Source organism: Agelaius tricolor, unplaced genomic scaffold, assembly GCF_023055355.1.
Source record: "Agelaius tricolor isolate 1412-34295 unplaced genomic scaffold, bAgeTri1.0.p SCAF_3, whole genome shotgun sequence".
In the NCBI taxonomy this organism is placed as follows: domain Eukaryota; kingdom Metazoa; phylum Chordata; class Aves; order Passeriformes; family Icteridae; genus Agelaius; species Agelaius tricolor.
In genome coordinates this window covers 47,503,620-47,520,742 of record NW_027269263.1, presented here as the reverse complement: position 1 = coordinate 47,520,742, position 17,123 = coordinate 47,503,620, and positions in this window count along the sequence as shown.

The window sequence follows — 17,123 nt, the reverse complement described above, 5'->3', positions numbered from 1 at the left end:
AAATTCTGTGTACATATTAATATGTCTGCTTCTTTGATTCACTGCTGGAGGAGTATTACAGACTTTTTCCTATGATATAATGTCAAATTAGTTGTGAGAGCCATTGACCTGTTATAAAGAACATTTCATGAAGTTGTATTGGCTGAAAAATTTTTCATGCTTCCAAGAACAAGAATATACACCCAATTATTCTTAAAGTGGCGATTATCTCCATGTGGATTTAATTAGAAAATTACTAAAGAGAAAGTAGGGCGCTTTCTTTTTACAAACACAAGTTTCAGGAAAAAAAATTGTGTAAACCTTGCTGTCCTGGTAGCTTTTAAAATTATAATAATAATAACAATAAAATCTTGTTCTCAAAAGGCCAGGAAAGCATTTGATGTAAATAGATTCAGCTCCATGGAAGCACATGGATATTTGCCAATTGATACCAATTTAGAATCTCTCTTGACCTTTCATGCAGGGATAAAGTATCCTTATGGCAACTGCAAATTTTGAAAATGACAGAGTTCTTTTAAGACACATTTTACAGAATAATTGACCCTTAAAAAGAAGATTTTATAATAGAAAGTCTACGATAAGTGGGGGTCTTTGTTTTGTTTTTTTTTTTTTTTTTATTTAGGAGGGGAGTAACAATGAATCATATTTTCTTGGAGATCATGACTGTTACTCTGGGTTTTATTGAATTCAACCTCAGTATGCGAGAAAATTCAATTGATTTTGATGGACTCGTTCACAATTCAAGGGCATTATTCAATGCCACTTAAGTTGTTAGAATTGGATCTTGTCATAAATAGAAATAAAACTTTATTTGTGAAAGACAGATGAAACAAGGTAACATCTTTTCAGATTTGCTAGCTAGCTAGCCCCTTAAACACTAATCTTCCTAGATATGTCATTGAAGGAAAGCTTGTAAAAACCTTCTTGACACTCACCTAGCCTCATGCTGAGGTGACAGGTAACTGTTTCTCACTGTGAACCTCAACCAGCAGTCATGTCCTCTGCATCATGCACTACCATTTATTCTGGGAAACAGGAAACCCTGAATCCAAGTCTTATTTGTCTGAGGAAAATTTGATTTCATTCAGACCGTATTGCAGGCTGACCAGCCCTCCAGTGCTGTGGTGTCCTGGATACCAGAGTCCTCGGCTGTAAAAATTATGTTCTCTGGGTAGAAGGACAGAACTCTTCCCCTTCGAGGTGTTCCTCTTCTGCTCCTTTCTACTGTTGGCAGGTGCCCCAAGTGGAAGTGAATCTATGCCTGAATTACATGCTTTATTTAGTTTGTTGTCCATTAAAAAGGGCAATGGGATACACTCTGTATCCAAAGAGTATATTAGCCCTCCTATTGCAGTATTTAAGAGGAGCTGTGCATGGCAAAGAGCTTCATTTTGTTCCTCTGTGTCTTGTCATCACATACCAACACAAGTGCATTTCTGATCTTTCTCTCACCTGCTTTGTTTTTCTTGGTAGCCTTTAAAGCCTTGGTAGCCTTGGTAGCCTTGGTACCCTTCACTCTCTCACTAATTCTGCCTCAGTCTTTACCTGGGAATTTCTGCTCACATCTTCTCTCCTTCTTGTTTGTCCCACTCTACCTAAGCAACTGAGAGCAGCAGCCTTCAAGAGCTGCTTTTGTAGCCCTGCCTTGGATACCTCGTTTTTCACAGGGTAACACTTGACCATGCTTTGCAAAGTGATTTGAAAGTCACAGCCAGAGCCACTGTGAAGTTTTTTCCATGGATGCACATTTCCATCTCTGTTTGATGTCTCTTCACTCACTGGTGGCCATGCTGAGACTATGCAGCTGGAGAGGGGTAGTCTTAGTTTGCTAATCATTCTCATGTCACAGAGAGTAAGGAGGCAAGAACAGCTCCGGTACAGGCCTAATGGTCAACTTTTTTCTGATTCCTGGCAAGACACACAAATTATCAAGGATAGTGTCTGAATAAAATAATGTAACACACAAATTACCTACCTCTTAGTTTTCAATCTATAAACACAAAACCTGCAAAACTGCGTTTGATGGGAGGAACAAAAGAAAACCAATAGGCTATATTACAGAAAAAGTTTATTTTAGCAGCTATGGCATGAATTGCAGAACAAGTAATTTCAGAAGAAATTAGAATATTCTGTGTTTTAGATAAATGATGGAACTATAACTGAATGGGATTTGAATTTAAAAGTGAATTGAAATCTCTGGAATTTGTTTCATAGAGACGTGTTGGCAGTAAGACTGGGATGAGGCTGAATAAAAAGAAACCAAATAAGGCAATGTGACGGTGGTCACAGGGGTCTTATGTTGAAGGAAGAGACGAGGATTTGATTCCATGTTTCAGAAGGTTTGATTTATTATTTTATGATATTTATTACATTAAGACTATACTAAAAGAATAGAAGAAAAGGTTTCATCTCAGAAGGCTAGCTAAGCTAAGAATAGAAAGGAAAAGAATGATAACAAAAGGCAGCTGCCTCAGACTCTGTCCGAGACAGCTGGGCCTTGATTGGCCATTAATTATAAACATCCAAAATGGGCCAATCAAAAATCCACCTGTTGCATTCCACAGCAGCAGACCATCATGGTTTACATTTTGTCCCTGAGGTCTCTCAGTTTCTCAGGAGGAAAAAAATCCCGAGGAAAGGATTTTCATAAAAAGATGTCTACAACAAGGCAAGTTTTCGAGGGATGTTTAAAGGAGAAGATATCTTGTTTAGCACTTAGACTACAGCAAGTGAGCAACATTATTTGGACAAACACATATGGGAAACACACATAAAGGGGCTGCATTACTCTATCACTAGATACTGTTAACTTATCAGTAGAAAGATAATTCATTACCTTATCTTTCCTTTTGTAAGTATAGCAAAAAATGCTGTACATTAAAAAAAAATCACAATAGTGAAGCTAAGGTATTGGAGTAGGGCACTGGGTTTATTACAAACTAAGGAAGATGTAATTTAAAAAGTAAGTAATACAAGGAATGAAGAATTAGTGTAGTGCTTCATAGGTAAGCATTGATTTAACTGGCTCCCTCTTTACTCTGCTCCAGAATTAAAAAAAAAAAAAGGGAAAAGAATCAGATCTTTGCATATGTAGGCATGAATGTCATTTAACAAAACAGGCTGAATCATGAATTTAATTACACAGCAAGTGCAAGTAAATTGTTTGTAGTGCTGTTATATAAATGTGTCTGTGATAAACCCATTCACATTACATTCTGTTTCTAATTCAATTTCCATGCACAAGCCCAAATTGCTGGGTTTGGTCCTATTACTATGGATATAACAAAACCAGTATAAAGGATGACATATTTTGTCGGTCTTTCAATAGTTGGTTATTATAAAGCTATATCTTGCTTCCTAATAAATGCCATACTTACAGCTAAACAAACAAAATCACAATTTTATAGCAAATTTATTTTATGTCCATGAATAATATATACTGCATTAAAATAAAATTTGAAGCATCCACCATAAAATTGTACATGAAAATTCATACTGAAAATGAAAGAGGAGTAAACTAAAACAGCATCTTTGATATATAGCAAATTCTATGGAAAAAGAAAATTCAGTCCCTGCCTGAAATTTCTGCTTCTCATCATTATCACACTTTTAGTACCCGATCACTTCACAGCTATAATTTTGTTACTGATTATGTTATTAAGGTCTTAAAATGAGTCTATGTACTTGTTCTTTGCCCCTGTGCACTGTATGAACTGCAATCCCTACCTCTGCCTATCTTGGATTTTTGTTTTAGTTTTAGATTGAACAGTTTAGGAATCAGTTGTCCAGAGGACATACAATTTCCATAGAATACCCATATTTTTTTTGCCAAAAAGTAGCACTTTCAAGCTCCTGCCTTTCCCCCACCCCACCCCCTGCATAACAAAGCTGGATGTAAGGGTCAGCAGTTGAAAATACAATCAAGCAATTTCCTGCTGGGAGGGGAAGAGCAGTGCATCCCTGCTAAATAGCCATGTGCTTATTTTCACCCACTGTTTTTATGTAAAATAAGTGTGGAAAAAAAGGACTGCAGATTAACTAGGCAAACATGGGAAACAGCTGATATTGGTGAGCCCTTCCCTGGAGATGATTTGTCTAATGGTAGGCTGGTCATACCGTCACAGGATCCCATCCAAAATCTTGGTGTTGGAGAGTTTGGTAAAAGAACTTAATAGCTTCGTTTTTATTTGTGTTTCACAAGATTCACAGTTGGCTAAATAAAAGTCCTGATTCCTTGGCAATGATGTGTGCACTGTTGAGGTGTAGGTCTCTGGTGCTGTACACAATTTTGATGCCAATATAAAGCTTCTGACACTACAGTAACAGCAGGAGTGTTATGCCAAGTATAATCTATACTGTGATTTACAAGAAGAAAAAACACATTTAAAATGTTTCCTTAGGACTTGAACTTGCCAGGATCATAGCCTAAACAATGTAGTAACTTACCCAGTGGGAGAGCAGTGCATGGCCAAGTTCTGCACCAGAAGAAGCCTTTTTTAACAAAAGGAAACATTTGAGCTTTGATTTTTGTTTGACATTTGGCAGTAGAAACTGTTCTGGGCAAGTAAACATGATGGAAATGGTGCATTAAAAGTAATTTTTATCACTTACCCTAGCAGTAAGTAACAAAATCGTGACTTGGGACACATCCTCATGAAAGAGTACATCAAGGTTAGCCTTTGACTAAGGCAGGAATAAACGTAGGCCAGAGTTGCTATCCCTTAGAAAGGAAGGAAAATGTAAACTGAAGCCCCCTGTGCATGGTCCATTCCAGGAGTGATCCAAAAAGTCAAGAAATAAGCACTGTAACCTTAAAAATGTATCATTGCCCCTCTTTTCTGTGTACACATTTGCTTTAGTAAATATGTGTTGTTTATAGGTGCAATATAATATATGAAAAAAAAATTAGGTATTTCTTTTGATTCCTACAGCCATTTAGCTGCTCTTTGGATAAATGAGGCTTCTGTACATTCACCACCTTAGCATGTCCACCACTGAGCCAGTTATGTATTTCCAAAGCAATCTTCTCAATACAGAAGAAATTTAAAATGAACCTAAGCAAGCACTAGATAAAAAGAATTTTTATTATATGCCTTATCTCACAGCTGGTGCAAAGGAAGTTAAATAAATAGAAATGGAGATCTGTTTTTCTTCAAATTGGAGTTTTAAAAACACCAATTAAAATATGTAAAAATCAAATATCTAAGGAATTTGTTTCTCCGACCTAATTTTTGTGTATAAAATTCATCAGTTGCATTCACACTCCATGATTCCACCTTGCTCAAAGTTGAACTTAAGCCAAAGATTTCAGAAATAGATGAATTGACGGACTTTTAATATAAATGAAAAACAAATTCAAGATTCTTTCTTTAAGTTACTTCAGCCTTTTAAAAAGGATGAACATTCATCACGACTGCTTCAGGATTCACTTTAATACATATTTGATGAGATTTGAAAGAACTCAGACTTAGAAATTCTCTTTTATTTAGGCTTACTCTAAATACTGAACTGGAATCAACCTTGGATTTAAAGGAATATTAGCTCTCTCCTCACATATTCTGTCTAGTCTTGTGAGAGCTGCCCATTGTGCCCAAATACAACAGTTTCTTTAGCAGTGCTGAATTTTAGACACTAAAGACAGCCTCTCCTCAATGGGGGTTACTACAAGGGGAAAAAGAAATTTTCAGTGTGTCAGGGAAGGGACAATCTAATCCTCTTTGCTGGTACATCTGCTCTGGCAGTTTTGCTCTACAAATCAAAAGGCATCCCATTAATTAAAGTTCCTTTTGCTTTCATTTTTATTCAGCTCAAAAAAATGTGACCACTATTCAAAAAAAAGAAAAAGGGTTTCAGCCCACTTTACTCACAAATATTCACCAAAGAAGTGCACACACTTTGTCTGGTTTTCTTTCTTTCTTTCTTTCTTTCTTTCTTTCTTTCTTTCTTTCTTTCTTTCTTTCTTTCTTTCTTTCTTTCTTTCTTTCTTTCTTTCTTTCTTTCTTTCTCTTTCTTTCTTTCTTTCTTTCTTTCTTTCTTTCTTTCTTTCTTTCTTTCTTTCTTTCTTTCTTTCTTTCTTTCTTTCTTTCTTTCTTTCTTTTTCTCCCTCTCTTTTTTTTTTCCTCTCTCTCTCTCTCTCTTTTTCTCTCTTTCCCTTTTTCCTTCTCCTTTTTAATAGAGAACCTTTCCCTTTGGCAAAGTGCAATACATTCAAAGAGTCTTATAAAACAAAGCTTTCAGTTCTTGGTCAGCAACAAACTCATCTTTGTTCATGCAGCTCTATTAAGGAAAGAAGGCCAATTTTATGCAGGTTTCTATGGTCTGCAGCACAAAGGCATCTATCTGCATGCAAGCTATCTGGCAGCCACACAGCAGACTATGAGATCATCTATTTTAGCAATAGCCAGCTGCAATGAGGAACTGTAAAAATTATAAACTGGTTTATATAGTGCTTTGTTTTTTCCCAAACAGGAGGCATTACAGATTTATGTATTGTTTTGTGGACAGATAACAAGTGCAGCTCATGGGGTGCCTTCACATCTAGATCTCAGGATCTGGTCTGCATTTTCCCTGTGTGTCTAGGTCTGTTTTCATTGGACACTAATGTCATCTATCTTAAGCAGGAAGTGATGCTCGACTGCTTTATCCCTGGGGTTTTAACTGTTGTCTAAGGAATTCTGGCCCTTTATTTGATGGACTTTTACTGTGCTTTTGCTACCATCCACTATTATTCCACAGTGGGTGGCCAGCCATTTAACACTTGCCAGTTGCATCATACACTGCCCATAAAGACCACATACTGTAATTTCACAGCATGAAGAAAACGAGAATATTTCAGAATATCTTCTCATAGAAGAGAAAGATGTTTTTAGAAGGAAACTTGAAAGGAATTGGAAGGGCTTTTTTACCGAAAGATGAGTTGTCCAAGGCAGGATGCATACCCTGATCTAAAAGAAAGTGAAAAGGCTCCCTTTCAATCCAGCTAGATTTGAACTGGATCTGTGCCGTAGCTGGACTTATAAAAAATGAAGGGTTTGAGCTGCATTTACATACACAGTTCAGTGTGTTTCCTTGTTTATTAGCATAGGTAGAGGAGAACTGAGTGTCTGAGTAAAGAAAGAGTCAACCAGAAAGTGATTTCCTGAAAGTCAGTTTTGCAGTTGTGCACAGTGCCCCCCCTATGAACAGATGAGCAAGATACAATAATAAGGTATGATGAGGAATTGTATTATGTCAACCCTTGTGCAAAAAACACTTTGAGATTGTTTTTATCATGCAGTGATGGCCCGGAAGACAGGGTCTTATTGAAGGAGAATGCCTCAGAGTTGCTTCTCCATGCAGTTAAATTAGCACGTCCCTAAATGTGAAGGCTAAGCATAGTGTGCCAGAAGTATTCTCCTGAATTTATCAATGCAATTCTAAGATGGTAAAGCCATGAAGTTTAGAATTTGTTTTTCCCGTATCTTTTGAATATTATGGCATGCTTTTTTTAAACTTAAAACACCTAAAAGGCATAAAAGAAGGTGGAAAAACCAGGATGATACCTATGCTTCCTATTGTATGTGATATATATTTACCTGAAAAGCAAAACCAATATAAGTTGCTCCCTTTAAAGTGTATTTGAGTGAGAAATTTATTACACAGGAATAGAAAAGATTTACAAGCTTTTGCTATCTAGGAGCAGCATTTTGGAAACAATAATGTTCTGTAAATAGAGAATAGTGTGTACTTTTTATTAAAGCAGGATATTCAGTTGCAGCTAGTTTGGCAGAAAAGCTCACCATGTTAATGAAAACAAAGTCTTTACATCCAGCGTATTCTCACTTAAATAGAGTGGTTCTTCAATCAGTCCAGTGATTCTTCATTCATGTGTTTTGGATCACAGCATCCATTCTGTGGTACACAGCAATAGATGTAGAACAAATGAATACATCATATTTACAGAATCACATTGCAGCAGAGAAGCAGAAATTCTACAAAGCATAACATTTACTGCTGTAAAAAGGTGACTGTCTTCGTTCTCCCCCTCCAGATGAAAAGCAGGCTTTGCCTTAGGTTATACACTTGTGATTCCCTAAGCAGTAAAAACACATTATTACTTTGTATTATTAGCAATACTATATCTTTATTTCATATTAACATTACTGTTTACTAGCCTCAGCCCACTGCAGCAGATGTTGTGTAAATGCTTGTGGGAACTCTGTGTATTTGAGAAGATGGGTTCTCACATTGGTTTTAGCATTTCTTACAAAAGCCAAAAAATAAGCCTTGTTTTGTTCCCAAGTATGAAAGAGAATTCATGTCTTCAGTAACACCTTTGTGAGTGGGTGAGAAGTGAGTTATATTTCAAATGAATTATTTAGCCACCCACACACAGATTTAGATGGATGATTAAGCCGTTAGTGTGTCTTTTCCTAGTGCATTCTTCACAATTTCTAGTTCACATGTGTGTGGGTGTGTGTGTGTGTGCACACCAAGAAGAGACACAGCTCCTTGAAAACTTGGGTAACCCAACACAGGTAAAAGAAATGAAGGAATACAAAGAATCACAGGCTCTCAGTAAACATTCTCTTTGGAATTATATTAAAATACATACCTGTGTGAAAGAACATTTGGAATACTATTTCAGAGAATTGAAAAATTTATAGCTATTTCTTAGGATAAAGCAAGATTTCAAGAAAATGCATCCATGCATCTATTCAGCGAGCTGCTGTGGGACTGTTGGAGGAACTTCTGGGTGAAGTTCTGTTTAGGCTATAAGTCAAAAACCTCTCATGAGCTGAATTTACATATTCATAAGCTCTGAGGTCCCTTGATTTCATTTGCTAATCCTGAATTACTATAACTTAACCTTCTGCCACATGTCAAGTAGGCCTTCATAACAGGCTGCCTGCCTGCTACATGGGAAGTAAGAAAAATTTGACTGTACTTAACCTACAAAGGAAGAGCCAGCTAAGCCTCATATGCAGATCTTAGTAGGTTAAGTATAGCAGTTATTGCTGCTCACCTGCAATGAAATAGCTATTAGGCTACAATAATCATTAGGCTTCTATTGGATTTATGTTTCTAAGTGTGTATGTCATTTTTGAAAATGGGACTTCAACAGCCTAAGTAATTGAAGCACGTCTGAAGATTTACCTTAGGCAATGATAATTCCTTCCAGCTTACAGGAATCAATCTATCCTGGGCTTTTAAATTGTGCTGGAGGGTGCATTTTGCTATTGGATCCATACACAGTGAAGACCTCATGATAATAATCCCTAATTCTTATTTGCGCTGTAGTATCTGAAAAGGAAAAAAAATTCTTCAGATAGAAGGAAGTCTTCATTTCCCTAGGAGTTTTTAAGTGATAAGTTAAATTCCATGGGAATAGCTAGTAAGGAAAACAGATACATAAATCAGGATGTTTGATATTTCTAACCCAGTGTCTCAGGCGCCTTTCAATTTGCAACAAAAGGGTTATAGACCCTGTAGCCTGTGGTTCTCCTACTCTGCTAGAGAGAAAGATACTATTTGGATATCTAGATATTGCTATGCACCTCATAAATTATGTTCAAATAAATGCAAACTTTCTGGTTAGAACCAGTAGTTTCAAAGTTCTAAGAGTGTAGAAATCCATGATCTAATTTACTTATAAAGGGAAAGGCATCTCCAGGCTGATTGTGTGATTAGGCTTCTGCTGAGGTCCAAAACAATGTTATGTTAGTCTTTAACAATCTGTTTTTCCTTAGGTGATAGGAATTGTTATATCATGGTAAAGCTTGGAAAGAAAAAGGAATGAAGGCAAGGTGCCCAAAAGAAGTCTTAGTTTATGCAAGCAATTAGTTGTCCTTTGTTTTAATAGATGAAACAATCTGTTCGTACATGTGTGTAGTGTAGTAGAACATAATTTGCCGTTGCTTATTTAACACCAGATATTCTGTGCTATTTGGAAAACTTATGTCAAGCACAGAACTATTTATTGCTCTTCATGCACAGGAAGTTCAAATTGCCTGACCAGGGCAATGTGTACTCCTATTTGGTGTTCTTTTAGAGAATAATAACATCTATCTTTTACCTTACTCAAGTTTTGCATAAATCTTATGGATTTATGGAAGTCAGTATGTCTCAAATCCTGAAGAGACCACATCTAACGATCAAACAGCATGGAATTAATACTTCCTTTTGAGTAGAAGAACCAGCAAAAATTCTTCCTATCAGATCTGAACTTCCTTGTAAGTCCAGCTTTTCAGGAGATGTAGGTAGGTTCAAAAAGAGGCTCTCACAGGATCTCCATAAGAGATCTGAAAGAAAAGTATGTTTTTTGTTGCTTGACAGATATGACTGTTTCCAACAGTTAAGGGCAGAAATATGATCCAATTCTGCTTTTAGGTGACTGTGAGAGGCTTTTTTGGGCTGTGGGCTAAATTTTCATGCTCATATTCCATGAGTCAAAAGATGTGTTTGGACATCTGGCTTCTTAATACCAGGATGGGGATTCTTCAGCTGATCTGCCTCAGTTGAGTTTCATGCTGTCTTCACAGTAAAACTTTCTCTTTACCCACAGTACTGTGTTCTGCAATGCTCACTTTGCAGCTCAACTGTAATTTGGCCAAAAATTCCGTGTTCCTTACTGTGAGATGACAGAACACATATTTATAGAGCAGCTTAACGGCACTACCCAGGGAGTTGGAGGCTTTGATGTGCATTTGAAGGAATGAAATGAAAAAGACCTCTTTGATCCTATTAAGGGCTGTTTTCTAGAGTTTTAATTGCTACCAGTTGAGCTAGATGTAAACATTAAAACTTCCATTGCAACAAATAGGGTATGATACTTCTATTTTTATCTTCTCACAGTGAAGATATTACATTAAAGCAGATTACATTTGCCACCTCTTATCAAAAAAGTAAGAGTTTATGAAGTGTTCATATGTTACAGTGAGGTAATTGTTCATAATTTATTTCCATGATCAAAAGAAAATCAAGATACAACTTAGATATTTATAAAAATATAAACATACATATGTATATTAAAAAAAGAGAGATCAGTAGATGCAATCAGTCTTTAATCTAGCAGGCAAAGGCAGTGTCTAGAGGCTAAACCAGATAATTAGATAGAGGGTATATATTTTTAGCTTTTTTTATGTGTTAGCTGGAACAAAACTTCTAGGGAAATGACACCTGACTCAAATTTCAACCCTTGCTGGTGTGCTTGAGACAGATTTATTCACTGTAGTGGTGTTAGTGATCTGTTTTTCTTGGTTTTAGAGCAAGGGATTCTATATAATCCATGATATTCTATATTGTTTTGCCTATCCCTAGCTTTCTCACCTTATTCAACAGGTGGAATACCAGTTATTTGTCAGCTCTCTGTCTGTTAGGGAAAGGATCACTGGATAATGTTCTGTAGTCTGTGCTGGGCAATGGGTCATGCTGCCTTATATGTCTCAGTTCTCATGATGTCTGAATGACAAAAGTTGTAATCCAGCCTAACTTCAGACATCTGTGCTCTTGTGTCTATGCTGAAACTAAATGTCCATGGCTCCACTTCCATCAAGTAGCTATTTTCAGGATGCAAGTCATCATTCTATAATGAGAATGAAAGCAAAAATGAATAAAAAGCCATAAATGCAGAACATAATGTGGTGAATTTCGGGGAAGTAAATGTGGTCACTGGAAAATTCTGACATTTGATGGTTTTCAATTTTGATTTATGGAAAAATTACTAATAGAATGTCAGAATTTTTTTGATCTTGAGGAATTTTATGTTCAGAAATGTACAATTTTAATATTAATTGCTGTAGGACTTGACAGCTGTTCCACTGGAAAGAGGGGCCTCTCATTGTCTTCAGTGGATTTAGGAATGTATCATGGCATCTGAGTTTTGAAATGCATTTTGCACATGCAGTTGCCATCAACTTAAGTCAAATCTGATATGCCCCTCTGAAATATGGTTTATATGTTGGGATGCAGCTATCTCACTGACACAGAGTCTGATAAATGAATGAGTAGGATGTATTGTTCCTTCATTTACACCTCACACCGCTTAATAAGCAATACCTGCTACTCATCTCGATCATCACCAAAAGAGCAAGCAGTTTCTGATTCAATTTTCCTACTCTGATGAGATTTTAAAAATTAGTCGTGGTCAGTATTATTCACCATTTATGATAGAAAAGCCTTCTGTGTTTTACATCAAATAGCCTGTAAACCAGATTTGAAACGGTGAAGTGATGACAACCTTTTGATATTTTTGTGTATGTGTGCATACCGACTATCTTTAAAATGGAGATGAGTCATAAATTCAACACACTGTAACATCCATAGAAACACAGTCACATGAGAACATCAGTATGATTGTAGCAGCAGGTAAGACTCAAGGCAGACTTGAATAAAATACTGAAGAAATGTTAGTTTACTTAAGTAATTCATAGAATTCAGCACCTAGCTGGTTGCAAATCCTGTGGAAAATACATCTGAATTTGGTTAGAGAATATGTAGTTCCTTAAGCTGGAGAGCTATTAGATCTTTTAAAGCAGAGTATTTGCATTCCAGTGGAAAGGTAAAAACTGAGACAAAAAACAGAGCACCTGGATGTGGAGGTGTATGTCTTGTAAAAGTGTAATGGGAATACTGGGAGCCTTGAGAGAAGCCAGATGTATCCTGGGCTGCACCAAAAGCAGTGTGGCCAGCAGGTCAGGGGAGGGGATTCTGCCCTTCTGAAAAGAGAGGGCTAAGGGGTGACTTGATTGTGATCTTCCAGTAGGGAGATTGCAAGAGAGATGCAAAGGGACTTCTTACAAGAGCATATAGTGACAGGACTATATGTTGGGGGGAGAATGTCTTCAAACTGAAAGAAAGTAGGTTTAAATTGTATATTCAGAAAAAATGCCTTTATTATGAGAATGCTGAGACACTGAAACAGGTTACCCAGATAAGTTATGGATGATCCCTGGAAGTTTTCAGGGCCAGGGTGGATGGAACTCTTGTTGCCAGATGAAGAATTGTTTGCACCTGGTGGATTAATACAATATTTATTCTTCATAAACCACTAGCCTATGGATCTGCACAATGCTTATTCCGTAGGATGATAAGCCTTGAGCAAGAAGAAGAACTGGAGAGTATCCAGCCCAGTTATGCCTAATTTTTATCAGTTGACCCGGCAGTCAAATATGACTTCGGGATCACTGACCACCCAGGACTACCAAAGAGATCTCTGGGACAGAACTCATGAGTATTGGGGAGGGAACATATATTAATATTCTTTGAGAAAATGGTTATCATATTGATGTTTATTCCAGGAAAATCAATTAATATGTATGTAAAATACAGTATGTAAAGGGAAGCTCCTTCTATACTCAGGATGAATGATATTTCAGAGGAGATATCCCCTTGTGCATCTGGTAGAATAAAGAATGCCTACTACATTGATCTTGTGAAATGTGTTCTTTTGCAAGGCAGGGGAGTTGGAACCAGATGATCTTTGAGGTCCCTTCCATTCAGGTGATTCTATGATGCCAAGATGCAGGAGTGGAGTGCATGGAGGAAGAAATACATTCTGAAGGTCACTGCCAAATAGTGGTGATCATGAAGCTATGTCTCATTTCATTCACTGGTTATGTAGCCTGAAATCCAAATTTATCTGGATTTTTGCTCTGAAAAGGAAGTGCGAATTATTTGTTCCAGGGTACTGAAATGAGGAAACTGATTGAGCCATGCATACTGAGAGCAAGGGCTACAATGCCTGTCAGAAGAATGATGGGTAGCCATGCTGATGATTGGGAAAGAGGGAGGTTTATATCAATGTCTCACAGAGCATGCCCTTATTATGAGCTCTGTAAACTTTAACCACATCACTTTCAGCTTCCATTTACTGTAACTGGAAGTTATTGTCCAGGACATGAAGCCACCTACCTTGTATGCTTCCTTCAAAGGCTAAACCAAGACAGTCATCTGAATAGACTGCCCAAAGCCCAAACTGTCAGGTCTGGTGCTAAGCAGTATCAACAAACCCACAAATGCCTTGAATTGAATGACATGTTTCACCTTGCAGATTACTACTACTCTCTCTGTGTTATCATAAACATGATATTTCTTTTCTCCCATCCTAAGTGGTTAGAAGTTTCTGAGAAGAAACTGCCTGCTGCTCCATCTACAGCTGGCAAAGGGACAGAAGTACAGCTCAGTAAAAAGGTGCACTCCACGTGCATTCATGCAGCTGCAGTTTGGAACTTTAAGATCTTAGAAAGAAAGTACAAATGTACTCTTGAAAGTTTTAAATAAACTATCTAGAAGATAGGAAAGCATGAAATGTGATTTAGTCACGTCTTGAAATTAAAACAGTGTTGAGATCTATTTTCCATCCAGCAATTTGGGGTAAATGCCTCTTCTGATTTTCTTTATAGTCTTGTAAAGTAACATGAATTTAGTAAGATAAATATCCTTATTTTGTTACTTTGGGACAGAAAACATGTTCCTAAATTTTCAAACTGATTGATTTTGATTTCCAAGACACGTAAGACAATGTCTTGTAACTTCTTCATGAAGAGAAATAGATTAGCAAACATAAGTTGAACTGCAATTCAAGAAGTAACAAAGGGATAAAGAGATTTCACTCCATATTCTAGCCATGGATTTCTCAGCAGTGTCAATGGTAGACTGATCTTTGCTTCTCTCTATTTTTTCTTGGGAAGATTTTTGTACATTATTCTGTACTTCATATTTTCCTATCTTTTCCTTAATTCTTAAATACCGTAAAGTCTTTTGCACACATTTTATAGTCTATTCCAAGAATGGTCTGGTTTTTTCACTTTTCTCTTTTGCTGGTTCACAGCTGGAGAACTCTCTTTTCCTCTGCACTGCCTAGGCACCACAGGTTGAATTGTCTAAGAGGAGAGTGACTACACAATTGCTCATATAGAAGCAGTTAAAGGCAATTAAATAAGGCTGCTGGATACAAATAAAATATTTGACAGCCCACAGTATCAGTAGGTTCTTAAGTGCAGGGACACAAGTGCAAGGTTCTAAGTCTTGAACCTCAGGTGTTTACACCTCAAAGTTTACACCTGTCAGACATGAGTTCCTGCACCCAACATGAGGTGAAGGTTTCACCTTGTCTCAGTATCTGGACCCAAGTAGGAGAAATCAAACATTTATGGCTGTGACTGTAACCTTTTGTAGGAGGTGGAATGTAGGGGTTTGGCCAGAAAAGATGGTAGAAGGTGTTTTGCCACCTTTTATTATTGGTTAATCCAGCTGGGAAAGTGTTTTCTCAGTAAAATCCTAGCTGTTGTCTATTTCCATTAGCTGCAAGTTGTATTTGAGACAACTGTAGAGGTCATATTGACCAAGCTCTTTCAGCAGCAACAGAGATGTTCAAATTAAAAGAGTGAGAGCTATAAAGAGCTTTTAAAGTCAAAAAGGATCAGTTCTGGGTTCCTTGCATATAGCTTGTTTTTTAGAAAGGTGAAAGCTCAGGTAACTCCTTGAGGATCAAAGCTATTACATTTTCAAATAAATAAGGCCATTCTTTTGGGCATATAAAGCTATTTTTCCTCCTAAAGCATTTGCTTCTGCAAAATTCCCTAACTGTAATCTGATTGGGATCACTTCAATCTTTAAAGCAATTATTTATTTTGTTACTCTCAGTGAAAAAAAGGCAAAGTCCTAAATTATCATTGGAAAAAAAAATCAATTTTTTTTTCCCCCAGTAAAAGTGAGTTCTGCTTATTTAAATACATTAGACTTCCATGAGAACTACATGGCTTCACGGTGGTTTATAGTCTTGGTAATTTTTTTCTCCATAGTGAATACTTTACCTGCTATGTCTTTCCTATGGCTGTGGGAATGCATGAGGGAAAACAAAATGCATAATGGGTTCTGGCTTGATTTAGAAGAAACCCTGTATCTGTCTGCCTTTCTTTTCCCTGAGAACAGATGTGTTACTCTGCAGGGAGAGATCCTGACTGATATTGATACTAGAAAAAGACTAAAAATCCATTGGGAAAATCAAATGAGACTCTGAGGAGCTTCAGAATAGTAATAAGAGTAGTTATGAAGGAAATACATTCTATAAATTTCTTTTAATCTTCCTTTTAATTGCTCCATTTGCACACAAGTGCCTCAACATTTATGCTTCAGGGAAATTTTAGACAGAAGAGATGTTTTTCATGAGAAGGGATTAAGGTGCAGATCTGTGTTTTAAATGAGCTTAGTAAAAAGATCTCCTGTGGTGCTAATAATACGTGGAAGATTTTGCTCTTTGGTCTTCATAATTGGAGTCTGAGATAGCATCTAAGTACTTTGTTCTGAGTGCTTCCATTTAACTCCCATTTTCCACTCCCATTTTCCACTCCCATTTTCTAAAATTACTGAGAATATAACAATGGGTTGATCTTTCTGAGACTTAAATTTATTATCTTTCGAAGTCATTTTGAGATATTCAAAGAGAAGACCTGAATGAAGCATCATCTCTTCCTTTATTTCTGTGCAAATAACACAGGATTTTTACGCCTTCTCAGTAAAAGTAATTATTAAAGGAGTTTTTTTATTTTGAATCATATGGATTTTTTAGTAGGATCCTACAGACACACAACTTTAAAAATCCATCCAATTTTTAGAAAGAATAATTCTTCATGATTCATCCAATTGATTGTAGCTGAATTTCAGAAGATTTCAGAGAACCTGAATATTACTTTCCCTCATAAAACTATATCAGGCTTGATCTGAATTTCCATTTCTCAAGGAATTCTTAGAGATAAAATGGGATAAGGAGCCAAACATTTCAGAATTCTTGAAAAATGAAAAATTTGAATCTATCTCCTTGTGATGTTTCATATTCATACATGGAAAATGGTCTGTGTGGGTAAGATTAAACTGCTAATTCCTATGCTATGTCTACTAATAAAACCAAATAATTGTTTTTAACTTTATCATAGAATACACATTAATATTTAGTTTAGGATAGCGATTGAAATGATGACATGAAAATGCATTTTTTTTGCCTTTGATCAAGACAATATATATTTCAGATCTGTTGAAGTGAGTATTAGATAATTTTGGAATTGCATTGAAAGTAGAGGAAAATAATTAAACATTTCTAGTACACTGTGATTAGCTTTGATCAGAGCTACACTCTTTTTCTTATT